The sequence below is a fragment of the Dermochelys coriacea genome, chromosome 2, assembly GCF_009764565.3.
Source record: "Dermochelys coriacea isolate rDerCor1 chromosome 2, rDerCor1.pri.v4, whole genome shotgun sequence".
NCBI lineage: Eukaryota > Metazoa > Chordata > Testudines > Dermochelyidae > Dermochelys > Dermochelys coriacea.
In genome coordinates this window covers 108,968,467-108,992,773 of record NC_050069.1, presented here as the reverse complement: position 1 = coordinate 108,992,773, position 24,307 = coordinate 108,968,467, and the positions used below count along the sequence as shown (strand labels likewise).

The window sequence follows — 24,307 nt, the reverse complement described above, 5'->3', positions numbered from 1 at the left end:
TGAAAGTTGTTTAGGAGCTGGCCCATGGCCTGTTTTGATGGAGCAACACAACTTATGCCATTTTTACTTATCCAAAGGCAAATTTCCACAACATGCCTATGCCAGGGAGTGTCAAGTTTAAGGATTCCAAGACAGCATCATGGGCACTGAGCAATAGAGTTGACTTTTGGGTTGACATTTTATTAAACACTCCTGGTTTGGAAAAATTTCAAAAACCCTGCGATTAAAAGGACATGCTGCATTATGAGAGCCTCACCAGATGGGGCTGGATTAGAGCCAATCTCACAATGATGAGAGACACTACAGCCCGTTAGCGAATTTGAGTCCTCTGACTGCCTGCCTGTCCCCCCACTTGCCTTCCTCCTGGGACAGAATAACCAATCAGAGCTGTCACAGATGGAACTGTCTCCCCCTTCTTCTCCCCGCAGCAACTGGAAGTTATTCTCAATGGGAGTGGAAAGGGGGAGCGGGAACAGGGAACTAAAGGGACCAGCAACTCAAAGCGACTCAGCTCCCACTTCCCTTCTGTGAGCAATGGGGCAGCTTATTCGTTAAGCACAGAAAATATAAAAAATAAAACTTTCATTTTTAGAGTACTCCTATGTCATTTTCTGTGCTTTGGTTTGGAACTCTGATTTGCTTTGCTGTCTTGCTCAATAAAGGACAAAATATTGCTCATGAGAATTTCAGCTTCTCTGGGCTGGTATATCATCAGTTTAAAAAAAACCTCCACACAATATGGATTGGATTCTAGAAACCTGAATCTATTCCACATGCAGTACAGAATCCAACCCTATGAACAGTGGTTTGGCCCCTTAAAAAAAAAAGGGGGGTGACAAAAGAAAAAATTGCTTTCAGTTTCATCAGAGATTAATTATCTGTTTCTAGATGGGCTCAAGCAAGAGCTGTTCTACCTACATATTCTTGTTAGAAGCTCCTATATTGCTGTATATGCTAAACGATTTATTTTGTGTGCATGGGCATGTATGTGTTTTTTCCCCTAACCATTTTAATATTTGTTAAGGTCTTTTATTATGGAGGGTTGGATATTTTATTGGTAACCTCTTTGTGTTGCATTTTTCATACTCTTTACCTTCAGGGTGATTGTTGCTGTCATGTTGCACCTTGAGCTGGGAATGTTGCATAGGGGAATGCACTGGATTTAGTATTTTTGGTTCTCAATGCATTGTCCACCCAGGTGCATCTGGCAAAGCAATAAGATGCAGTTGAGTCATAGTTTAATTATTTTGCTTGATGTGGAAAGTGGCAAGGTGCTAGATAGTGATTTTGATATTGTGGTGCAGGAGAAGCTGCACTGTACTTAAGGATGCATCAGAGAGTTTCATTCTAACAGTAGAAGGAATGGTGAATTTCTGATGTCAGTGAGTTTTAGTACAACAAAAAATTACATCATATGCTTTTTATATCAATTCTATCATCAGATCAATACATCAGATTGTCACACATTCCATGCATTTGGGAAGTTATTTTGCCTTAACACTGCTGAGGTCACTGTTAAGGTTTTGCATTAGAGTATGCATTTGATGAAGCTGGGATAGCTTCAGGACATCATGCCTTGAGCCAGTAGGCGATCGAGCTTTTGCTCCCTCCTGGAATTCATGTAATTTCATCTCTTCTGATTTAAAAAAAATCGCTCAAAGCTTATTTTTGGGGCGTTCTTAAATTACTATCACTGATGTTGTTGTTTTATTGCCTTGTTTTTATTCTTTTTGTTTACCCATGTTGTCTGCAATATTGTGGAGGTTGGGGTGTTTTTGTTAATGAGGATTTTTTATTGTTCAGCACACAAGTCCTTTTTTAGTGGTGGGGTGCCGTATAAATAGAATTGTTGTTATAGTGTTATTTCTGCTTTGGATTGTCTGTTGGAGATGGAAGCAAAAGTCTTATGGGACATTGCAGTGTATTGGAGTTGTACTCAATATGAAGGTGAAAAAGAGTGTACGTCTTTCCCTTTAACTTTTTATTTCCCTGTTTTTAAGGTTTTGGGCGGGCAGGATATGCCCTGCGGCAAGCTTATCTGTCATTAAATGTAGTGTTTGTTGCTAATATATATAGTGTATTTCGTGTGTGCACAATATAAATACATACAGTTCCCATTTGTAGGAGAAGGTCTGTACTATCTGTATAATTAATGTTGTTTGGATGGTATTAAATGATAGTGACAGATCACGTGGGTGTTAAGGGTTTGACACAGTGGGAGGCAGCACATATGTATCTTCAGCATTAACGCGATGGACATCCATTCAGCAGAAGGGTGGCAAGGCCTTTCCCTAGGAAACATATGCCAAAACTATTATCAAAGACTACGTCATGGCCTGCAGCAAACTGGACAGGATGATAATGAGGAGGGAATTGTACAAAAAAAGAATATGTGGGCATCCCATTTTATTACAACAGAATGCCAAATAAACAGATTATTTCTATGACTAGTAAAGTATTAGCTTGGTCAGCAACAATGACATTTTGGTCTTTATCAGGTTTATACTACTGTTGTTTTACTTTTTGTTTACTTTGGCTGCTATTTTTTTAAATGAAAAAATAAACAAAGGGAAACATCTGAGATGCTGTAAAAAGCGCCGTGGATCCAGGACAGCTCATTATTTCTCCTTGAGGGGGAAAGCTGTGGTGCACTCTGTGATGTCTGACAATGTGTAATGAGGCACTCCACTATGTCAAACCCAGAGTCATAATTCTGTCTTATCTACTGTGATAATAAGACTTTTTGAACTACTGAACTCAACAGAAGTTATAGATGTAAAGGAAATGGCTTGTGTTTTGCCACCTATTTAAAGTAGTCAGAGTCAGATATTGGGTAATTCAAATCAGTTAACCTTTAGCTCTAGGACTATATATCCCAAATCTAATTTGGAAATCACATTGCTTGAATGGTGCCAAAGTTGTCTAGTACTCATTTTTCAGCAGTTATCTCCATAGTGTTTGTATTGGAGTGTCTCTCTCTCTCTTTTTTTGGCTGATCTTCTTATATGGTTTTTGTTTTCTAAAGGTTTCCCTGGATAGCAATGAGGCCCAGAAGTCAATGCTAATTGTTGCTATTCCACCTACAGCTGTGGAAAAAAACATTGCTATTCCCACAAATGTTTCAAATCAATTACTCTTCTTTTATGTGGCTAGGACAACCACCTTTTTCTGGAAAAGATATTCTTATCTTTTGGAGGAAAAAAAACCTTTTAAAAACCAGACTTTTCTTCAGCTGTTAACTTCCAGTAGTTTTCTTTCACATCTGGATTTTTTTCTGAATAACAAGTAAAGATTGGTTATGAACATCGTCAGTTTTTGCGGTTTTTCCTTTAATTCATTTTAGTGCTTATGAAAGTTGACAGTTCATGGATACAGTTTTAGAGTAGGTTAGAAATGCATCATCTAGTGTTAATTTGATGACACTGGAGACTTATGCCTTCTGTTTATGGACAGAATAGGTTGAACCAGTGTCAGGGCTGTTTTGACTTATATAGTCCCCTCAATAGTCTTGTCTTCACTAGGAAACAATGTGTGTTCTTACTACATGTCAGCTAATATGCAGTAACTACAATGAGGTAAACATCTAGTTGCATTTTTAACATGTTAGCAGTTTGATCTTACCAGGATCTGCTTACGCATGTGAAAATTACAAACTGCCTTGTTGTCACTGTCTTGCCATTTTTGTATGCAGTGGTGTTGTAGCTCTGTTGGTCCCAGGATATTAGAGAGACAAGGTGGGTGAGGTAATATCTTTTATTGGGCCAAATTCTGTTGGTGAGAGAGACAAGCTTTCGAGCTTATGAAGAAAAAGAGCTCTGTGTAAGCTTGAAAGCTTGTCTCTCTCACCAACAGAAGTTGGACCAATAAAAGATATTACCTCACCCACCTTAACTTCAGTAGAATTTTACCACGTTAGGTGTATTCCTACCATATGTTAACTTTCTGCCTAATGTGGACACGCCCAAAATCTCTTCATCCTGACCTGAAGATGTATATCCTTTAGGGATGCAAAGATAGTGTAGTTCCCATGCTTGTTCTAACATTTGTCTGTCAGCCAAGGTGTCAGTCTGTGATGAGGACACCTGTCCACTATAAATGAAGCACAGCTCATTTTTCACAGTCCATCAAACTACTGTCTGGCTCTGACTTCATGCATCCTCCACTTGGGCTTGATCTGATTCTGTGACTGATAGGTGAAAGGTTTCATGTTCAAATGCTTATTTCCTAAGCCATACAATTTTGTTTTGTTTTTTAATCTTTATCACAAGAAAAATTACTGTTGAGTACAGGGATTCAAGGGAGGGAAAAATCTGGTTGCAATTCATTTTGTCATATTATAAAAAACAAGTGTCACTGGGCCCCATGCTTCTGTCAGAGATGGTGGACAGTGACAAGTACAACGCAGGTGTGTGGGATTTTTAAAAAGGTGTGAAAATTATTAAATAGGCTTGGCTTTCTTGGATGGAGCAATTTTTATCATGGGAACTTGACCCCTTGCTTCCAGCTCTCCCTGCACGACTTGTGTGTGCCCCACAATGCATTGTGAAAATTTACAAAAAGGAATGGTGTTGAAGGGTGGCACGTGACTCACTTGGATACTTATCCATAGTGCACTGCACTTTGCGTTAACACAAGCACTCCTGCTGAGTATGTGCAGTACTAACGCAAGCAGTCAAGTATAAATGCACATGCACGATCGACTAACTGTTGCGGTCTTATGCAGATGTAATTGGCACAGACCAAAACTTGTAGTGTAGACATGGCCTAACTGTAGGGGATTCAAACTCTTTAGTGAGTATAACACAATAAGCCTCTTGGAGGAGGAATGCAGCTGCAGTATGAGGCTGTAAGAAAATAAAGAAAATGTTAGAATTCTGCCTTTTTGATTAGAAGTCTATTCTCTGATGAGCATGATTTGCACTCTTTGTGGTGCTAAGTGTCACAAAGGTAGAAACTAAGGAACAAAAGGGACAATTTAGTTGGTGTTGGTCCTGCTCTGAGCAGGGGATTGCACTAGATAACCTCCTGAGGTCTCTTCCAACCCTAATATTCTATGATTCTATGAATTATGCTTCTAGCTGACTCTAGCTGAAATGTGTAATTATAAGAAATATCTTTGTATGTTGTGTTTTGAGTCTACTACTTTTTCAAGTATATTTTTTCATTGTAGGCATCAAGGGCCTGCACTAATATGCACTGAAATTAATGGGAGTCTTTTCCATGACTTTGATTGGGTCTGGTCCTAAGTAGAAGTAGTAGTTCATTCTGACTTGTAAGCCTACAAGAAATAGCTATGCTAAATTTGGAAAGAAATATAGCAAAAGAAAGTCTCCATTACAGTAAGCTGAATATACAGCATGCTTAACCCCTGTCATTATGTATGAAGCTGTCAAGTGCTAACAATAATGCAACATTAAATAGAATAATTTTGCACTGCAGCAAACATGAGCAATTGTTTTTGTTTTCCTCAGTGTGCGTATATATAGAGAGATATTTGAATTGTTGGTATATTTTCAGAAACCAGGATCCAGAACTTAAAATAGTGCAAAATAATACCAATTCTACAAGCTGAAAACCAAGGCCTGTCAGGTATTATCACATCTACTCCCCTTTTCCACTTCATTAGACCCAGAAGGAAATTCTTTCAAATGTTTGCTAACCTTCACTGAACAAGAATAGCGACTTAATAAACATGAATTTTCCTTGGGGAATTCAACTGCATGGTGTTGGTTTCCCCCACAACATCTTGCTCACCTTGTTTTGAGTGTCTTTCAAGGAACAAAAGTATAACATTGCTTCTTGATATTACAAAACTATCTCAAGGAGTTGCATTGTTATTTTCCCAGAAAAATCTTATATTTACTTAATGAAAAATTAGACTAAATGCTATTTTGTTAAGCCCACAAGGAAAGTATATTTCTACTATGAAGAATTCCCATTTGGTAATCTCAGATACTTTAAATACTGATACCATTTAACTTTACAGGAAAAATGAAAAACTATGAACTACTGGATATCTGTCAAACTAGAAGTTTTTAATTTTTTTCCAGCACATCCTACTAGTAGACTTGTACTAACTTGTAGCCCACATTTATAAAATGAATGAAAGGAGGACTGGATAAAGATTATTTACAGAAAGGAAGTCAATTAGAACTCTTTTCTCATTTTTAATTCTAGTGTGAGATGTATTCTAGGCAGTTGCTTAGCTTCAGTCAGTGAAACCCCTTAATAGTAAGAACAGGAAATTGTTAATAATGTTTGGTTCATCTATCTTTCTTGTGAAATCCATGCTCCATCATAGACTGAATACATGACAGTTTTCACTGATTTCCCTCTCTTGGTGTATGCCTACCAACCAGTGTACATAATACTTTGAAATAATACATATGACCCACCTCTTCTAAAATGCCATTTCATTTCTTTTCTCCTAACCTCTGAATGTGAAGGATTTGTTGTACTAGTTTGTTTACTGTGTCAGAGCTAAATAATGTTAGTTTCCCTTTGCTAACTCTCATGCTGCAGAAAAATTCTCCTCTTTATAGATCTTTTCTGTTTCTTAATTGGTCCACCAGTGCCTGAATCACTGTAAATAAACCTCTCACTACAAGTGTATATACTGGAAAACTATGATGGTAAAGAATGAGTGCAACTGATGACTTATTTAATAGACTTGTAGGCTCCATGTAAATAAACACAGCTACATAAATTAAAATTGTGAAAATTCAACATTCTAAGGATGTATTGGACAGGGTGCCGATGGAAGATCTATTGTGTTTAAAGGCAGCATCATGGTATTTAAGTGTCTAAGTAACATAACTCCTCCTTCTGGCTGGTTGTTAGTTGTATGTTAATACTCTACAGAGAATAGCAGTAATGAACTCAAAGCTATTCTTTGTCAAATCATTTTAGTATCAGCTTTCTATCATGCTCAGATTTAACCCTACTGTGCATTGTTGTATTCATACCACAGCTTTATGCTCATTCCTGCTTAATTATCAAATAAGCAGCGCTCATTCTTGCATCCTTATCGATTAGGAAGTTTATAGAATGCAGGTCATTATTACACCAGTAAAATCATGGTAGTATTCTGACTGCCAAAAAGGAAATATTATAGATATTAAACTACAGCATTTTTCCCAGTCTCCTTGAATAATTCCATAACATCTTATAAGGATCTTATTTCATTCAACTTTAAAAATGGCCACACTCACTGTATAGCAGAAATTAATAACTGAAATAAATAAATGCAGTGAAAAAGTCAATGCTATGTAAGTAGGCTAGTTTCACAAGGGATATTAATTTTTAAATTATTACACAGCAAATTGATGAAGGAGAATATCCTTGATAATGAACACTTTTTCTTCACTTGTGTTAAAGTGTACTATGAAAAGTGACTTAAATATGAGATTGTGGTATACTTCTTGTTTCTGGAAGTGACTGGAGGGAATGTTTGTAGCCATATTGTAACTCAAATTAAGAAGCCCTGGGATAAACAATACACTTCTATGCCCTGAAGCATCTAGGGGTATGTCTACATTGCGTTTTAAAACCATGGCAGCAAGTCTCAGAGCCCAGGTCTACAGACTTGGGCTCACACTATATTGCTAAAAACAGCAGTGTAAACATTGTGCCTTGGCCTGGAGCTTGAGCTCTGAAACCCAGTCCCTTCCGAGGCTTCAGAGCCTGAGCTCCAGCATCTACTCAGCTGTTTCTAGTCTGTAGTGTTGGCTCCACGAGCTCAAGTCTGTAGACCCACTTTATGATACTCATTGCTGCAGGTTTTAAAATGTGGTTTAAACAGACTGTACCTTTAATGGACAGTTGCAAAGGTGTTAGCTAACTCTAAGATAAATGGCAAAGAAGAATTACCTTGAGTTACAGTAGGGCCACAAACTCTAGCCTAAATGTATTTTCAGTAGCCCATTTTAGTCGGAGATTTAAAGGCATCATGTTAGAATATATTACTGGTAGTTAACATTTTAAGTCCATTGTACATAAGGCAGTGCATGCTTTAGCATGTGCTAAACTGGCTAAGTAAAAGCCTTGGTTCCCCTCAGGCTTTTATTGGATGAGTTTACCAGTTGTTAAAGTATACATTGCATTATCCACACTCGACTTTTAAAATGTGTTTTAGTGTGCATTAGCTAACATGTAAACAACATGCTTTTAAATCTTAATCGACACAAAGACAATGACTCCATTGCACATTTGCTCAGTGTATAAGTAAAAGGATGGTTGTGGTTTTTGTTTTGTTTTTTTAAAGCTATCAGTCCTGTACGTTCTGCCTGGTTTCTGAAAGTCAGGCTTGATCTTTATGGTTAGGGTTACCAGATAGCAACTGTGAAAAAAGGGACCGAGGATGGAGGGTAATAGGCGTCTATATAAGAAAAAGTCGCCCAAAACGGGACTGTCCCTTTAAAAATGGGACAGAACCTATTTATGGTTCATAATTTAAAGAACAATTCTGTTCAAGATGTGTAAAATAGAAAAGACTCAACTTCATTCTTTTGGAACTGTGTTGGCTCTGCAGTGCTAATAGGTGTAAAGTAGTAAAACCGCTTTTACACTGGTAAAGTCAGCAGCTACAACTGACTATGCACACGAAGAAGTTCTGGTGAGCAAGAAGGTGGTATTTGGACATAGTCCTAGGGCAATGGTTCTTGAACTTCTGTACTGCTGACTCCTTTCACATAGCAAGCCTCTGAGTGCGACCCCCCCCTTATAAATTAAAAACACTTTTTAATACATTTAACACCATTATAAATTCTGGAGGCAAAGCCAGGTTTGGGGTGAAGGCTGACAGCTTGCGACCCCCGCATTTAATAACCTCGTGACCCTCAGGGGGGTCCTGACCCCCCAGTTTGAGAACCCCTGTCCTAGGGTCTTATTCTCCACTGCTTTGCAATTTATGTAATCATTTATTCCAGTGCAAAAAGCTTTAAAGTGGTACCTGTTCAGTAGTGTTTCACATCCACTTTGCACAGGTGTAAATGATTATACAAGTTACAAGTCTGTGGAGAATCAGGCCTGTTGTTACTAAAACCAAACTTTCAGAGGAGAGTAAATACCGTTCTATGTAAAATACATATTTCTTTTAGAAATGTAGATGTACTGAACAATATTTAAAGCAAAAATATTTTGCCTACTTGTGAAAGATACTATTGCAAAGTTTTCCCAGAACACTGTTCTGAGCTTATGGTATATTAATTACTGTATATTAATGCAATATACATTAACAATCTTATGAATTATACTTATTGTGCAATATCAAATTAAAATCTGTATTGTGTACAGCCTGTTTAGACTAACAAGACTGAAAGAAGAATGATATGTAGTAATATTGTCCAATTATTTGTCAATCTGTGCACATATTTTACACCTACTAACAGGTGCGAATTAAGGCACAGGTACTGATATTTGCACCTGCAATTCATTTTTTGTATGTGCAGTGTGTCCCCACAAATATTGAAAATGTAGTCCTCTACGTTTATGGGAGGATTCAAACTATGTATGAAAAATAACCAAGCAGAAAAAGTCACTGGCTCACATCATAGGCCCACCCATTTCAGAGCCGGATCTTGGCAGTAAAATACCTTAAACTTTGAGTGTTTTGTTGTTGCTGTTGTTGAATTATGTTTGTTATGTTTTCAGGCCAGCAAAGTGTATGACTGGCTATAGGCCTATACTATCGAAATAGATCAGATGTTGGAATATTTAAAAGTGTGGTACAGAGGACAAAGATTATTATTGCATGGCAGCAATTGACATAGTAAAAAGTAAAAAATCACCTTCCCAAAAAACATGCATTAATAATATAACTATTGCTCATCTTGCAGGATTTACATGACAGTTTTTTACTGTGCTAACTACTCTTTGCTCTATTCTGGAGAAAGACATAGTTTTAATAACTAGATTCCACAGAAGTTCCAAACCTGCAAGAAACCCTTAATATCTGTCAGTTTTGAGTTAGCCAACTTATGTTGTGGGTTTTTTTTCTTGAAGAAGAGTTACTGTAGAAATAAATGAGTTGTTGAAGTAGAGAGGAGAACATATGACCATTAAGGTATTTTAGTCTATGAAGGTCAGTAATAATTGCCTCTTGCTGTTCTATCATGCTGATCACTTAGTATTGAGAGAATTGATAACCACGTCAGATATGAAGATAAAGTGCAGACTGAAAGAATCATTTACAGTCATTTCTTGATGTAGACTGGGATTGATGCAGAATATGTTTCTATTTTTGCTGAAATGATTGGAATATATTGCGGAAGTGAAGTGGGAGCAGCCAGATCTGTTCTAGAGAACAATACACTTAAAATCCTATAGGAACAAAACAAAAAGGCTATATGGGTCAGTGATACAGCATATGGTTACCCATATGTTTGAGATACCCTCCTGACCCTGGATAATTTGAGGAGAGTCCTGTTAAATAATAATACATTTTAGAGTGTCTGGTTGCTGGTTTCAGAAAACTAACACATAAGGCGTGTGGGTGTGTAGATGTATGAATAAGAAAAGTAGTGTAATAAAGTTGTTTGGACACTCATAAAACTGTTACTATTCAGATAAGCATTGCATCAAATTCTTGTAGCTAAATCTTGTTAGCTGTAACTAGGGCTGAACCATGATTGTTAAACTGCGAGGCAGAATTGAAGAATACATTTCTGTTTACTTACAGAAATATGAATATGATAAAACTAAGTAAAATACAAAAAATCTAGTTTGCACTTTAGGAATGCCAGAAAAAATACCCCCTCCCCTTTTTATTTGGTTCACCAGTTTAAACATATCTTGTAACGCCTTTATTTTCCATCAGTGAGCCTGATTGAAAAATCTTTTGGCAGCACAAACTGTAGAGGACTGCAGATGATGGGATTAAAGCAAGTCAACCTGTCTGACCCTAAAAGAAGCAAAATAAAATCAGCTGTTTGTTTAGGGGTGCTTTGAGAGTGACCTTGCCTCACTTTCCCCATATATCTATCCATTCAGTCCATGGGGGGGTCACTCAGCTAATGAGAATCACTACAATTCTAAAGCTGGAGTGATCCTTCCTCACTGCTGTTTGTGAGGAGAGAATGGCTCTGGGCCTGATCAAATGGCATAAATGTAGAAATACACAAATAACCCAAATTTACTTGTGCTAGGAGGAAGAGAAGAGATTCTGCTAATTCTCATTGCTGAAACCTGCTTTTTGGTAGGAGGGAGCATCCTTTTCTTGACAGGTCTTGTGCTCACCAGAACTCCAATTGCCATTAGTGCAGAATCCTGAAAGGGACCTTCCATGCACACCCTCAATCCCACTTTGTGACTTGTTTTTGTAAGGGCAAGGTTGCACGACCCTTTGATTTGTCATCCTGACTCACCCCTCAAATGCAGTTATAAGTCATAGAGAGCCTGAAACCTTTGGGTCACAGATTATTTAAAACTGGCTTCTGAGAAAAAGTGGCCCCACTTCCCCTCATGTTAGAGAATCCTGTACTAAACTGAGCATCATCTCAATATTATTTCCCTAACTCCAGTTCAGCAAAGTTAACACATGCTTGACTTCAGTGGTGTTTAAGGATGTGCATACGTGCTTTGCTGAGTAGGATGGATTTAAGCACATGTTGAAGTATTTTTCCAAATTTCCCATAATTTGAAATATGCATGTGCCTAGTGAGTAAAATAAGCTTTTAACAGTTTGAGAAAAAATAGTAAAATATGAAATTTATGAACAAGTGCAGACGATAAAACAGTGTTAAATTTTAAGTAATCTTAAACATGGATGTGGTGCCCATGTGTGTGCAGCTATTTAATTGTAAAGTGAAGTATCTAATCAACTTATTTGATCTAAACTTACACTGACAATCAGAAGTACTCCCCTGCCCTTTTCACAGAGCCTATATGGTCTTGAACAATGTTTCTCAACTGGTGGCCGTTAACCCTCAAGCGGGTCATGAGCTCCATTTAGATATAGGAAAACTGAAGTTCAGATCCACTGAGTGGTTTGTCCAAGGTCATACAGCAAGATAGTGTGAGAGTCAAGGAACTGGATTCTAACTGCAGTTTGACAAGCACCTGTTCAGAACAGGACCATATTCGTTTCCTTCAAGAGAAAAAAAACCCCAAACCTAGTCTAGCATAAGGACCTTCCATCCCAAATAGAGACATTTGTTGCTGTTTTTTCTTTTTTTGTGAAGAGTAAAACATAGAATTTACAAAAGCTGCTGCTATCTTTCTCAGAGGCAGGAGCCTCTTATTTTCTGTATTAACAACTTAATTGGCATCTCCAATTTCATTCTCTGAGGTTTCTTTTAGACTTTCTAAAACATTAATAGAAGGACTCTGTGGCTCTGTTGGCACCCCTTAGAGCCCGGATAATAACATATAACATGATACTTAGAAAATTCAGGGCACAGTGCACTTTGTTACACAGTATTTACAATGGACTAGATTCTTTTGTACACTCTTCAAGTCAGATTTTTTTTGCATTTTGTAGCTACTCACAGTAATCAAATAAATTGGATGAGAGACAGTGTTACAATATTGCTTTTCCTTATTACACTTGTTCCTAAATTTCAGCCGCAGAGTTTTGTGTTGACTTTGAAGGAGAGTTATAAAGGCTAAATATAACATTATCTTAAGTGAGTAAATGACATAGCCTAGAGTCTCAGTGAAAGTTAGTGGGACTAAGTCAGTTTTGAAAATGAAACTTTAGGCTTGTAAGTCACTTGAGAAATTGTACTTTGCATTTCAGTGCAAGCGTAAAAATCTTAAATTCACTGGTGCACTATTCAGATTTGGTTTTATATGTACTTATTTAACTTAATCCAGCTACATCGGAGAAGTTTATATCCTGGCTTTACCTGGGATGATGATCTGCACAGAAGTGATTACGTTTCAGCAGTGAACAGGCAGTATGGGATGTAGTTCTGTTTGTATGTCCCGAGTCCCCTCTGTGCTCTCAGTCCTGTGGGTAATGCATTAGCAGACTGATTCCAGTTTGCTGTTTATACAGGGTATAGCTTTGATGCAAGTACAACAGGCTAACAAGCAGAAGCAGAGTTCCTGTTTTAGCAATTTCTCATAAAGATATTTAAAACTCCAATGGCCTGTGATGACAACAATTAAAAATATCAGGCCACTGAACAGATACTTTTCATAAATCTCAATGATTTAAAGACATACAAGCTGCTCAGTAGGCACTTCACTTCATCAAAGGTTAGGAACCAAATAATAGAATGAAATGCTTCTTTTTCCACAGCTAGCCTGATGGCTAAATTCATAGATGTTAAGAGCAGAAGGAACTATTATGATTTTCTAGTCTGTCTTCCTACACAGGACAGGCCATAGAATAATTACTAAATTAAACCCAATAACTTGATCTGGAGCATATTGTTTGTGCACCCAATATTGGTTTGATCTGGAGCATATTGATTGTGCACCCGATCGTGATTTAAAGATTTCAAGAGATGGAGAATCCACCATATCCCTTGATAAGGTATTCCAATGGTTAGTTACCCGTAATGTTAAATATTTGCATCTTATTTCAAGTTTCAGCTTATCTTCAGCTTCTGGATATTGGTTCTTGTTATGCCTTTGGTCTGCTGGATTAAAGAGCCCTCTGCTCTCAGATATCATCTTCCCATGTAGATAATTATAGACTGAGATCAAGTTAACTCTTAACCTTACTATTTCCATTGTGATTTTGCAACCCATATTTTTTGTTTCATTGGGAGTATCTGATCATTTCATGTAGAATGGCCATGTTCTTTCAACATGTCCTCTTACATATTGCTGCACCTCAACCACAATGGTTTCCACCTGAGGGCCCATTCTCTCCTGTATTTTGGTAGCTATTTTGACAACTCATTGGTAGACTGCTGCAACATGCATAGAGGAAATATCAATTCAACCCCCGCACTTTATGTGAAAGTGTTTTTGTATTATCAAATACAAATAGCTGAACTGATATTCTAAACCATCCCATGATGTCCGTATTATGACAGGACAAGTGAATTGATCCAGGGTGAACTTGTGATGATCTTTTACAAGAAGTTCCAGCAACTTGGAGGTCAGGCTGAGCAGTTTGCCTGATAGGGGTTTCTCTTGAAAAAGCTGAGATGGTATATTCCACACACTTCTGCTGGGTTAACTCCTCAAGCTGACTATCAGTACCGAAGTGTGTGTATGTATATACAGTGAGAAATTATTAGCAATAAATATCTGTCCAGGATAACCCTGCAAAACTACCTCAATCCCTTTCCCCAGCAACTATCTCTGCACAAATCAGAGAACAATACAAGGTGCCTAAGATATTGTTTCCTTACTGTTCTTGGAGCCAAATTAATGTTTTTCCTCACAGGTTTGGAAGTCTTTTGCTTTAATATACTGATATGTTCACTTATCGCAGTTTTATCTTTATGAATGGTCTGTGGATTATACCTCCTTATTTTTATTTTTGGTTTTATCTTCTTTGGGGTTTTTCAGGTGGTGGAGGAGAGGAATGTGTCTGTATGAATATAATACATAAACTTCCAAAACTAGTACCAGGAGCAAGGGTACTAGTAACAAAAGGTTAATGTCATAGATGCTCTGAATAGTCTCTTCCCCATTCCTATATATTTGAAATACGTAAAGGCAGTCAGTTGACTTTCACTTACTTTGGTGATCTGTGCTCACCCAAACTCTGGCATTATTCCTCTCTACTACTTGATGTTATGCAGGAAACTGTATATAGGTATGCATTTGTGTATGTAGGTAATGATCCCAAACTTTTAGAAAATAGAAAAGGAATATTCTGTTATCCAAAGTCTGATATCTACTAGAACATCATTAAAAAGCTAACCCGTTTCCAACAGGGATCAAGCTAAATATGATCCTTTTGGGCCTCATTTTCCTCATAAATATGCAGGGACATGTATCTGTTAAAGTTCATAAACATATACATGGGAGTTGTGAATTCAGGACTGGGACAAGTTAGTCCGAAGTTAGCTATGAAGTTATTTGCTCTTGAAAACAAGGACTCGGAGTGAAAATCAATTATCAAACTCAACTGTCCTATCTTTATTACAGTGCCACAATATAATGTAAATTGTATTGAGAAATTATGAATTATTTTTTATGAAAAAAAATCATTTTTTTCCAAGGCAGATTGGATTTCTCTCTAACCTGAGTCTAAAGCATGGGAAGAAGTTGTCAGATTTATAGGCCACACTGGAAGAACGCACACATGGCCTTACATTTTCATGGTGCCATTTTGAGTTATTGTTTTTGTACATGTAATTAGAGAACAGAGCTCACAGTGAAAGATTAGTTTGAAGTGATGTGTCCATCAAAGTAATCTATGCTGCCAAGTTAATATGCATTTCAATGGAATATTTGCCAGCATGTCAGATTGCTGTATGCCTGACATAGTATTCGCTTATGAAAGTTGAGAAAAATATTAGCCAGTCAGACATCAGTTTATTCTTAAAAGTATGTTGGCCAGAATTTTCCTAGTTGGCTGGCCCCAAAATGAGATGATATATGTAGGGAATTTATTGAGTGCCTGTTCCAGGTGCAAGGTGTCTGTGTCCTTGGGGAGAAATCACACATCTTCTGGGCATTGTGGAGATGTCCATTGGATGAGGCACCCTACAAGGATTTTTAAACTGTGCTAGGAAACATAATAGGGTTTAAATACTTTAAGAGCAGTTAGAATATTCCAGGGCTGACCTAGATGGATAGGTGCTGGACCATATCCCTTCTCGGGCCCAAGAGTGTGCCTCAAGAGAGACCTACAAAATATGCCCATTTAATGAAGAAAGAGAGTTAGTCTAAAGTCTCAGGCAAAGGTATATTATTACAAAGTGATTATCTTGTGAAAGCATAAGGATAGGAGAACAAAAAGTCATTCCAAGACCTGGTAAACTTTTACCAGAATTAGTATTAGTAAAGCATATTTTTTAGCTTGCTTTTCTGGCCACAGTAGTTTGCAAGAGTGGATTTTTTCCTAGCTGACAACCATAGCTGCGCATGTAAAGGAAGGCAATAGCTCTTCTGGGTCATTTGAGTTAATAGTCTCAACTCCTTGCATGTAAAATTTTCCTTTCTTTTCTGGAGTGGGTCTAACAAGCTATCTGCCTGGGAACCACTGCCTGAAGCAGGTGCCAATATCATGCTCACTGGATGCATTAGGTGCTCTCATCAAGAGGCTGCTTTAAAAGTCATGGAAATGTCACTAACGTGTGCCAGTAACTCATTATAATATGTAAATGACAAAATGTAAATGACACACTGAGTCAGAACCACATCTATGTCCTATGAGACTAGCAAAGTAGTTTCTTTACTTTTGAAAATCCCATTATTACCTGAGCATGAAAAATGCTCTGTGGCTTAATACACAATTCCCTCTATGCTCTTCATCACCCACTGTCAGCCAGGTGTTTGCACTCTTCCCTTATGGACTATCCACAGCAGCCGTTATGGGTGGGCATTGCCTGCACAATAGCCATATGTATTTGGAAGCATACTTCAGTGAGTGCTTAAAAATTTACCAATGCCTGTGATTAATTATCTTCATTTATCTCAATATGCATAATCAGTGTATCCTCCACAGGTTCTCTCTCTCTGGTTGCGAAATATCCCTGATCCCTTTACCTGCATTCCTACTCAGTCTTTGGAGCATTAACTACTTCTAAAGCAAAAGTTGCTTTCAAAGACAGCTGCTTTGCATCCTCTATCCTACAAGTATGTGTTGAATTCAAGTCATCCAAAAAAATGTAAGCTTGCCAAACTGGGCCTGTGCCAGGAGTTCTTTGGCACAAATTCAGGATGAACTGTGAGAGGTGGCATCAATAGACAGAGCAGTTGAAATGGTAAATATCTATCCCATATTGTTTACCCCGTCAGTGTGTATAGAGAGTTAATACGTGAACCAGTTTGCTTCAGTACTCGACCGACCGTTGACAGGAATTTTCTTCAGCAGAACTTGGGGACCCTTGTCCCAGTCCTTCCCATAGCCCTAAGCCCAACATGGCTCTGATCCAATATGTCCCAAAATCTAGGTGCACATACTTTGTCTCTTTAGACTATAATTGGTATATCATTATAATCACTACATGGATTGGGGGTTGGGAAACCCAGAGAAGTTCAAGTTTGAGATTGAATACAAACTTCTCTGTTCAATGGAAAAAACTATATTAATTCAGAGTTAACAGTGCTTGATGGTATGTTGTTCCCTTGCAGAATGCTGAGTTAAGCATACCTCAAACTTCTGGAAATAGAGAGTTAAGCCCTCTTTCAGCAATACCCCAATACATTCTATTAACACACATACCTTTACTGTGCCAACCGCACAGTTGCTGAAATGTACTAGTTCTTCATCTCCTTTTACAATCTATTCTTTCTCCCCACAGGATTTCATCTAACACTATTAAAGGACAAAAAGTCATTAGTCCAGTCATTAGTTACCTCTCAGTTTACTGGTACAAGGCAGCAGAGAGAAACCTTTTCTGGGGGGAGGCTGTAACTCAGGAATCCATCAGTCAAATGACTCCTGGTTTGGATCACCAGTAGTACCCTGTGCTCCCATGAGGCATACCAAATTTCAAAGCAAGCCAAGTAACTGTTTTTGGATTTTTGAGCATGTACAAATGTCAGCTTTAAAGCACATATAATGGTGGGAATGGAAACACTCTAGCTATTTTTCTGCATTGGTACATATGCACTGTAAAAACGTACATTTTCTTAAATACTGTTCTCAATTCAAGTCTCCTAAAAACGTAGTGGGTGCCCTGCTCTACCTTGGATAAAACTGGACAGGTGGAGACCAAAAGAACCCCCACCTAGAAAGTTTTTGAAAAATTCCTATTTATTTCAGGGTTTATATCTCCCCAATCCGTAGCTCAAATGAACCCAAAATTTGGGTCACAAACCCTACCCTCACCCACCTGAATTTCACACTAAATTTCATAGGAATCTGACTAACCATGTTGATTTTAGAGGACTTAGAAAGGTCTACCTTCAAACAGAAGTCATGACACAACCTTAACTATAGTGGCACTAGACAATCTGTCCCAAAGAGCTCACAGTCTAAGTGAATTGATGGATGCTCAGGGTGTGCACTTGGGAGTTGGGACACATGACCAGAGCTGGTGTGTGCACCCACACTGTGAGAAATATATATATATATTTTCTTAAATACTGTTCTCAATTTGGGTCCTGCAGAGATACAGTGAATTCTATGCACGACCTTGGGTAAAATTAGACAGAATTGAGACCATTTTAACTTGTATCACAGCAATAATTTGATCTCTAAATTCTGCGGAATCTATCCCTCCCCCCCACCTAGAAACCTTTTGAAAAATGTCCATTTTTTTCTCAGGGCTTATCTCTCCACAACCCTTAGCTCACATGATTCCAACTTGGGGTCACTAACCCTACACTGTACCCTCCTGAGGTGAAGCATGTTGATTTTAGAGGACTTAGGTCAACCTTTAAGCAGAAGTTGTGATGGAACCTTAACAGTAGTGGTGCTGCTGTGCCACTATAATACACCACCGATGGCTTTTGGAAATGCAGGATGTTCAGTTCAGTTGAATGTAGAAATAATGCTTTGCCCTCTCCTCTCATTGCGCTCTAAAATTTAGGATCTCAAAGCAGGGCTTTTCTAGGTGGGTCTCATCAGAAAGCAAGTGCCCATCCTCCACAGTATGATATGATATTTATGTCACAATGCAGAACCTCCATGTAGTAACATATATGTCTGCTGAACTGAAGTCGCGATGTCCAGCTCTTGTTCTTTATTCTATCTTGTCAAGTAACACAAGACTCAACATTTGTTTCATTCCTCTGATGTCTTCATGTGGTTGCCCAGAGAGAACGTGAGATTCTCCAGACTGATCAACACCATGTGGATGACATTCAACTGTTTTCTTCCACAGTGACTCAGCCTCTGCCATCGCCAAGATAGCCAACACCTGGAAGAATTCAACAGGTGGATGAAGAATTTGTTGGCTTGGGCTCAAGCCAGGAAAGACACACATGATGATGGTAGGAAATCTGAGAAACTTGCCAGTATGCTAATATCACCAGCAATTAAGGTCATCAGACTGTAGATCATCAGGGTGGTGACCTTGCTAGACCCCTAACCACTCCTGAAACAGATTGCCACAATGGCAAGAAATCCCTTATTTCAAATGTACTTCTTCAGGAACCTTTACCCACTCCTCTCAAATGAGCACTGAGCCATGGTGATCCACACTTCTACTGCTCTGGGATGGACTGTTGTGACTTGCTGTACCTGGATGCAGCTAGTGCAAAAAATCTGAAGAGGGTAGAGCATGCAGAGGCACTCTTCAGTAACAACAAAGGTTGCTGAGAGCACATTACATGTGTGCTTCCACCAACTCTGCTGGCTTCTCATTGGCTTCAGAGCCAAGTTTAAAGTCCTGGTCCTAATCTACAAAGCACTTAATGAACTTGGGGCCAGCTACTTCACAGACTACCTTACCCTCCACAATTCCCTAAGTTCAGCTGTGTATCCTAGAGATAGGCCCAGGTTCCAACTATCAGGTACTGTGAACAGAGGTTTGCCAATAGCCCTGACTGTGGAGCTCCTTACTGAAAGAGACAAGGCTAAGCTTGAGCCTGATGGTGTCCTGGTCACATCTTTTCTATGAAGTCTTCCCAAGAATGAATGCTTATAAAATATAATAAAATGAAAACAGAGTGAATAAATACACAAAATCATTCTACTCTGACCCAGAAGAACCTTGAGAAAAACACAATTCTTTGGTGGCATTTGTTTTCTCAAACATGCAGAGTTTAGGTATCATAGTGACGTGCATTATATAATAACCAAAGATCAATACATAGAAGAATGTGCAAGTTCAAACAGGTTGGCTTCCTATCAGAACTTTTTGTCCAGCCCTAAAATGGATGTACTTGACGTACTCTTTTATAACAGGGAAATCCAACTGAACTCTGTTGGTTGGAGTACGCAGCTTCCATAGACAATTGGTTTAAGTAAATGTCATCTCTTTGTATTACAATTTTTCCTGTATTAGAAAAAAATCTAGTTAACAATGAATTACAATAATAAATAATTATACCTGTTTCAGTTGCTCAGAATGGAGCTCTTCAATTGTAGTAATGAGCAGTTCTGATTCTATTGCATCAGGTAAAAATAATTAAACCTACACAAATAATTTTCTGTGAGATGAGGAAAGTAATTTAATACCCCCAAAAGTAACTTTAAAAGGTGAAAAAATCATAAAACTAGTAATTTTCTTTCTTAAATATCAGTGCTATTCCCTTAGGGTGAAATTCATCCCAGTATGAAGGACTAGTTCAGGCCTTTCTCTCTACTCCAGGCCATCTTCAGACATTAACTTAAGTGGCACGGAGGTCCTTGAAAGCAGCCTCTGCAGTAAATTTTATCCTGAGTTCTTTATACTTCCAGAATATTCTTAATATTTAAATTATGTTTTACTATACGGTATTTTATTTGCAATTGTTGATTTTATAAAAGTCATTTGCTGTAAAATTGGTGTCTTATTGATAATATTGGAATAAAAGTTATAACTGGATGAATTTGCAAGTCTAGTTTATAGGTTTACATGTACACATTAAGCTTACAAAAAATAAACAGATTAAGGTTAGCAGTATAACAGTATAGCAGTTATATATATATAGCAGTATAACAACAGTTTTGTTGACTTATAGGTCAAATGAAAGAACTTGGCTTTTTTGTTGACCATTCTTGGAATATGTCAAAACATCCTACTGCACGTGTTTGCCAGATACTAAAACAAAAACACTTAGATGAAGATGAGTTTAAAAAAGAAAAGCTAAAAGGAAGGCCTTGCAACTAGTGGCATTCAGTCAATAAGATGCATTTTCTTTGGTCAAGGTAATTATAACAAATCAGACTGCACAATAGAATATGTAGAGCAGAAGTAGTACTGTGGCTTGTATGTCATCAAGAGAATATGTTGACAGAACTCTCAATTTCAAATAATTAGGGGTGAGCACAGCTGAAGTGAATGAAATGGAAATTAAAAATTCACTCTCTGCTTTTACAATTTGAAGCAAGTAAGGTTATGGGTACATTATTACAGGTCCCTGAAAAGTGCTGGTAAAGAAGTAACTGCATGGAAATCTACATGGAATAATGATACTTTGCAGTCTCTGAGGTGACTACGCACGTATCAGATGGCATTTTACCCTACCTTAAAAGACACATGACTTGCCTTCTACTATGTGAAATTCTGCTGCGTATTGCTTTGAATATTTGTTGAAAAAGTGTAATTTAACCAATGTGAACCAAGGGTGAATGTCAAATGCACTAAGTGATTAAGTTTAATTTTGTCATAGCAGCTAATGTATTCTTGAAAGGTTTAGGCATTAATACACTGTAAATCTCTTAAATAACTCTTCAGAATCAGATTGCGGCTTCTCTCAAGTCAGACACATAAGGAGTGAGAACCTTTTAATCTCTCTACATGGACCTGATCCTGCATCCATCAAGTAAACAGCAAACCTGACATATACTCCAGTGGTACAGGATTAGCCCCTTTAAGCCTCTGTGCAGAGGCCAGTTGAAATCAACCCTTGTACTTCCTGAGAGAAAGGATTGCTCAAAGCTAGCATAGCTTGTCTGCACAGTACCCCTGAAGGGAAAGGTGAGGACAGTCCCACCATACACCAGCCAGCAGAGCTGAGCATTCTGAATTGTTTCAGGTAGGGTTGCCAATTTTGGTTGGATGTATTCCTGGAGGTTTCATCACATGACCTCTTTAATTAAAGATTAATTTTTAATTCCTGGAGACTCCAGGACAATCCTGGAGGATTGGCAGCCCCAGTTTCAGGCCACTGCACTATATGTTCCCAAGAGGGAAAGGAAGAATCCTAAATGGGTCTTTCAAAGTTCTTCCAAGGGCCCTGGCTGTAGTGCAGCTTATTTATTGCATATGAAACTTCTTTGTAATGTCATTAAATTAGGATATCTCTGTTCATAAAATACCTTTCATGTTCATATGTTGCAAGTTATGGCCTACCTACATTTTCAAAGGCCTTCCTTTTGCACATGATCCTTAATTCCGCCCTTTGAAATGTGAAAGAACATGCACAGATGTTTGCACATACATCTCTGCCTGAGCAGGCATTCAGCATTTGCACTGGTCCAACTGTGTGTGTGTATGTGCATGCGCATACACTTTTCCATGTGCGTGCAGAGAGGCTGAGTAGAAGCCCATATGAAAAGTTACCATCTCTTTCATTTCAAACTGAAATGTAAATTACACCTTTTTACTTTTTTTTGCACGTGATGAGAAATGGCACATGTATTTTCAGTTAATAAAATATCTCCAGCCCATATATTATTCAAAGAAAACTTATCTTATTCAGAGTCCAATTTGAATATTTTATTAAATGTGGATATAAGCTTTTAAATAACAATGACAGCTACTGTACTTGATTATTGTCTATGTCTATGTACATCTGAACTTGGTAATAAAAGTGTGTGTGTATAATATCAGACTGTGCTAAACTCCGCCCTTTCACTAGTGATTCCATTGTAGCTGGGCACATTCAGTATATGCTATTCCCTTACAATGCCATGCAGAAGTGCCTTGATTAATGTTATTATTCTAAGGTTATATAATTAAAAATATATTCCAGTGGAGCAAGAAAATTATTGTTGCAATAAAAAACATTGAAATGAACATGTTTTTTTTAATATGCTTCCCTCATTGCACACAGACTGGAAAGTAGAAAGGGGTGTTCTTTTTTCCAAGTTGCTCTGCACATTTTGTTATTATGATACAGAGCTGTTTCGATTGCTGTCTCCTAGTTATGATTTTCAAATCTCAGCTGATGATTAATGCCATTGGCTCAGACAATTGTAAAGGGCCTTTGCTCTAGCTGCCTAAATTTTCATGCAGCATTAGTAGTAATGGCATGCATCACCATGTGGCATAAAGCTGGGAGTGGATTATGATGGAGAAAGGGGGAGAGAGAAATAATGAGTCGTTCAGGAGAAAAATCTTGCAAATATTTCTCATTCATTAAGTCAGCGATTGGAAAGATTAAAATACAAAGCATGTTATCCTAATAATATCTTGCATCTAGAAGTATCCCCATGCACTTTGTTTTCAGACTAAGATATCCAAAATTTCTGACTAGTCATCTTGATAAAGGCTACGCCTGTGTCCCCAAGTAAGAGGGAATGTGATCAAGATGCTGAATTTCATCTGGCTTAATGCAGGGGTGTGAATGTGGAAGTGACAACTGTATTGTGACATTGAAAGGGTTACACCTGCAAGGAAAGAAAGATAGTGGGTGATGTTCATTTTCATCATCTGAGTCAGATGCCATCGGCAGAAGGTTTATTTTCTTTTTTGGTGGTTTGGGTTGTGCAGTTTCTGTATCAGAGTGTTATTCTTTTAAAACTTCTGAAAGCCTGTTCCACACCTCATCCCTCTCAGATTTTGGAAGGCACTTCAGATTTTTAAACCTTGGGTAGAGTACTGTAGCTATCTTTAGAAATCTCACATTGGTATGTATCTTTGCATTTTGTCAAATTTGCAGTGACAGTGTTCTTAAAATGAACAAATGTGCTGGGTCATCATCCGAAACTACTAAATATGAAATATATGGCAGAATGCAGGTAAAACAGAGCAGGAGACATACAATTCTCCCCCAAAGAGTTCAATCACAATTTTAATTAACACATTAATTTTTAACGAGCGTCATCAGCATGGAATCATGTCCTCTGGAACAATGCCTGAAGCATGAAGAGCAATATGAATCTTTAGCGCATTTGGTATGTAAATATCTTGCGATGCCAGATACAACAATGCCATGCGAACGCTTATTCAGCTCACGAAAGCTTATGCTCTAATAAATTTGTTAGTCTCTAAGGTGCCACGGGTACTCCTTTTCTTTTTGCGAATACAGACTAACACGGCTGCTACTCTGAAACCTGTCACTTTAAGTTGACATTGTAATTAAGAATGGGCAGCATTATCTCCTGCAAATGTAAACAAACTTGTTTGTCTTAGTGATTAACTGAACAAGAAGTAGGACTGAGTGGACTTGTAGGCTCTTACATTGTTTTGTTTTTGAGTGCAGTTATGTAACCAAAAAAACCCCTACATTTGTAAGTTGCACTTTCATGATAAAGAGATTGCACTACAGTACTTGTATGAGGTGAGTTGAAAAATACTATTTCTTGTAATAAAAATAATATAAGGTGAGCACTATGTATTCTGTGTTGTAATTAAAATCGATACATTTGAAAATGTAGAAAAACATCCAAAAATATTTAATAAATTTCAATTGT

General features: G+C 37.8%; 1 long non-coding RNA gene across 6 annotated transcripts in view; it reads left to right on the top strand.

Moving 5' to 3' along the window:
- The window catches only part of LOC119852110, a 326,795-nt gene that overhangs the window by 272,004 nt on the left and 30,484 nt on the right, over positions 1-24,307 (top strand). The window contains exon 6 of one of the 6 annotated variants that reach the window (XR_006278979.1): positions 18,906-20,542. The exons of 2 other annotated variants lie outside the window; for them this stretch is intronic. This is a non-coding gene — a long non-coding RNA (uncharacterized LOC119852110). Of the gene's footprint in view, positions 1-3,025; positions 3,758-18,905; positions 20,543-24,307 lie in introns of those variants that run through there. 3 more of the 6 variants (XR_006278974.1, XR_006278977.1, XR_006278976.1) reach the window with 3 other exon arrangements.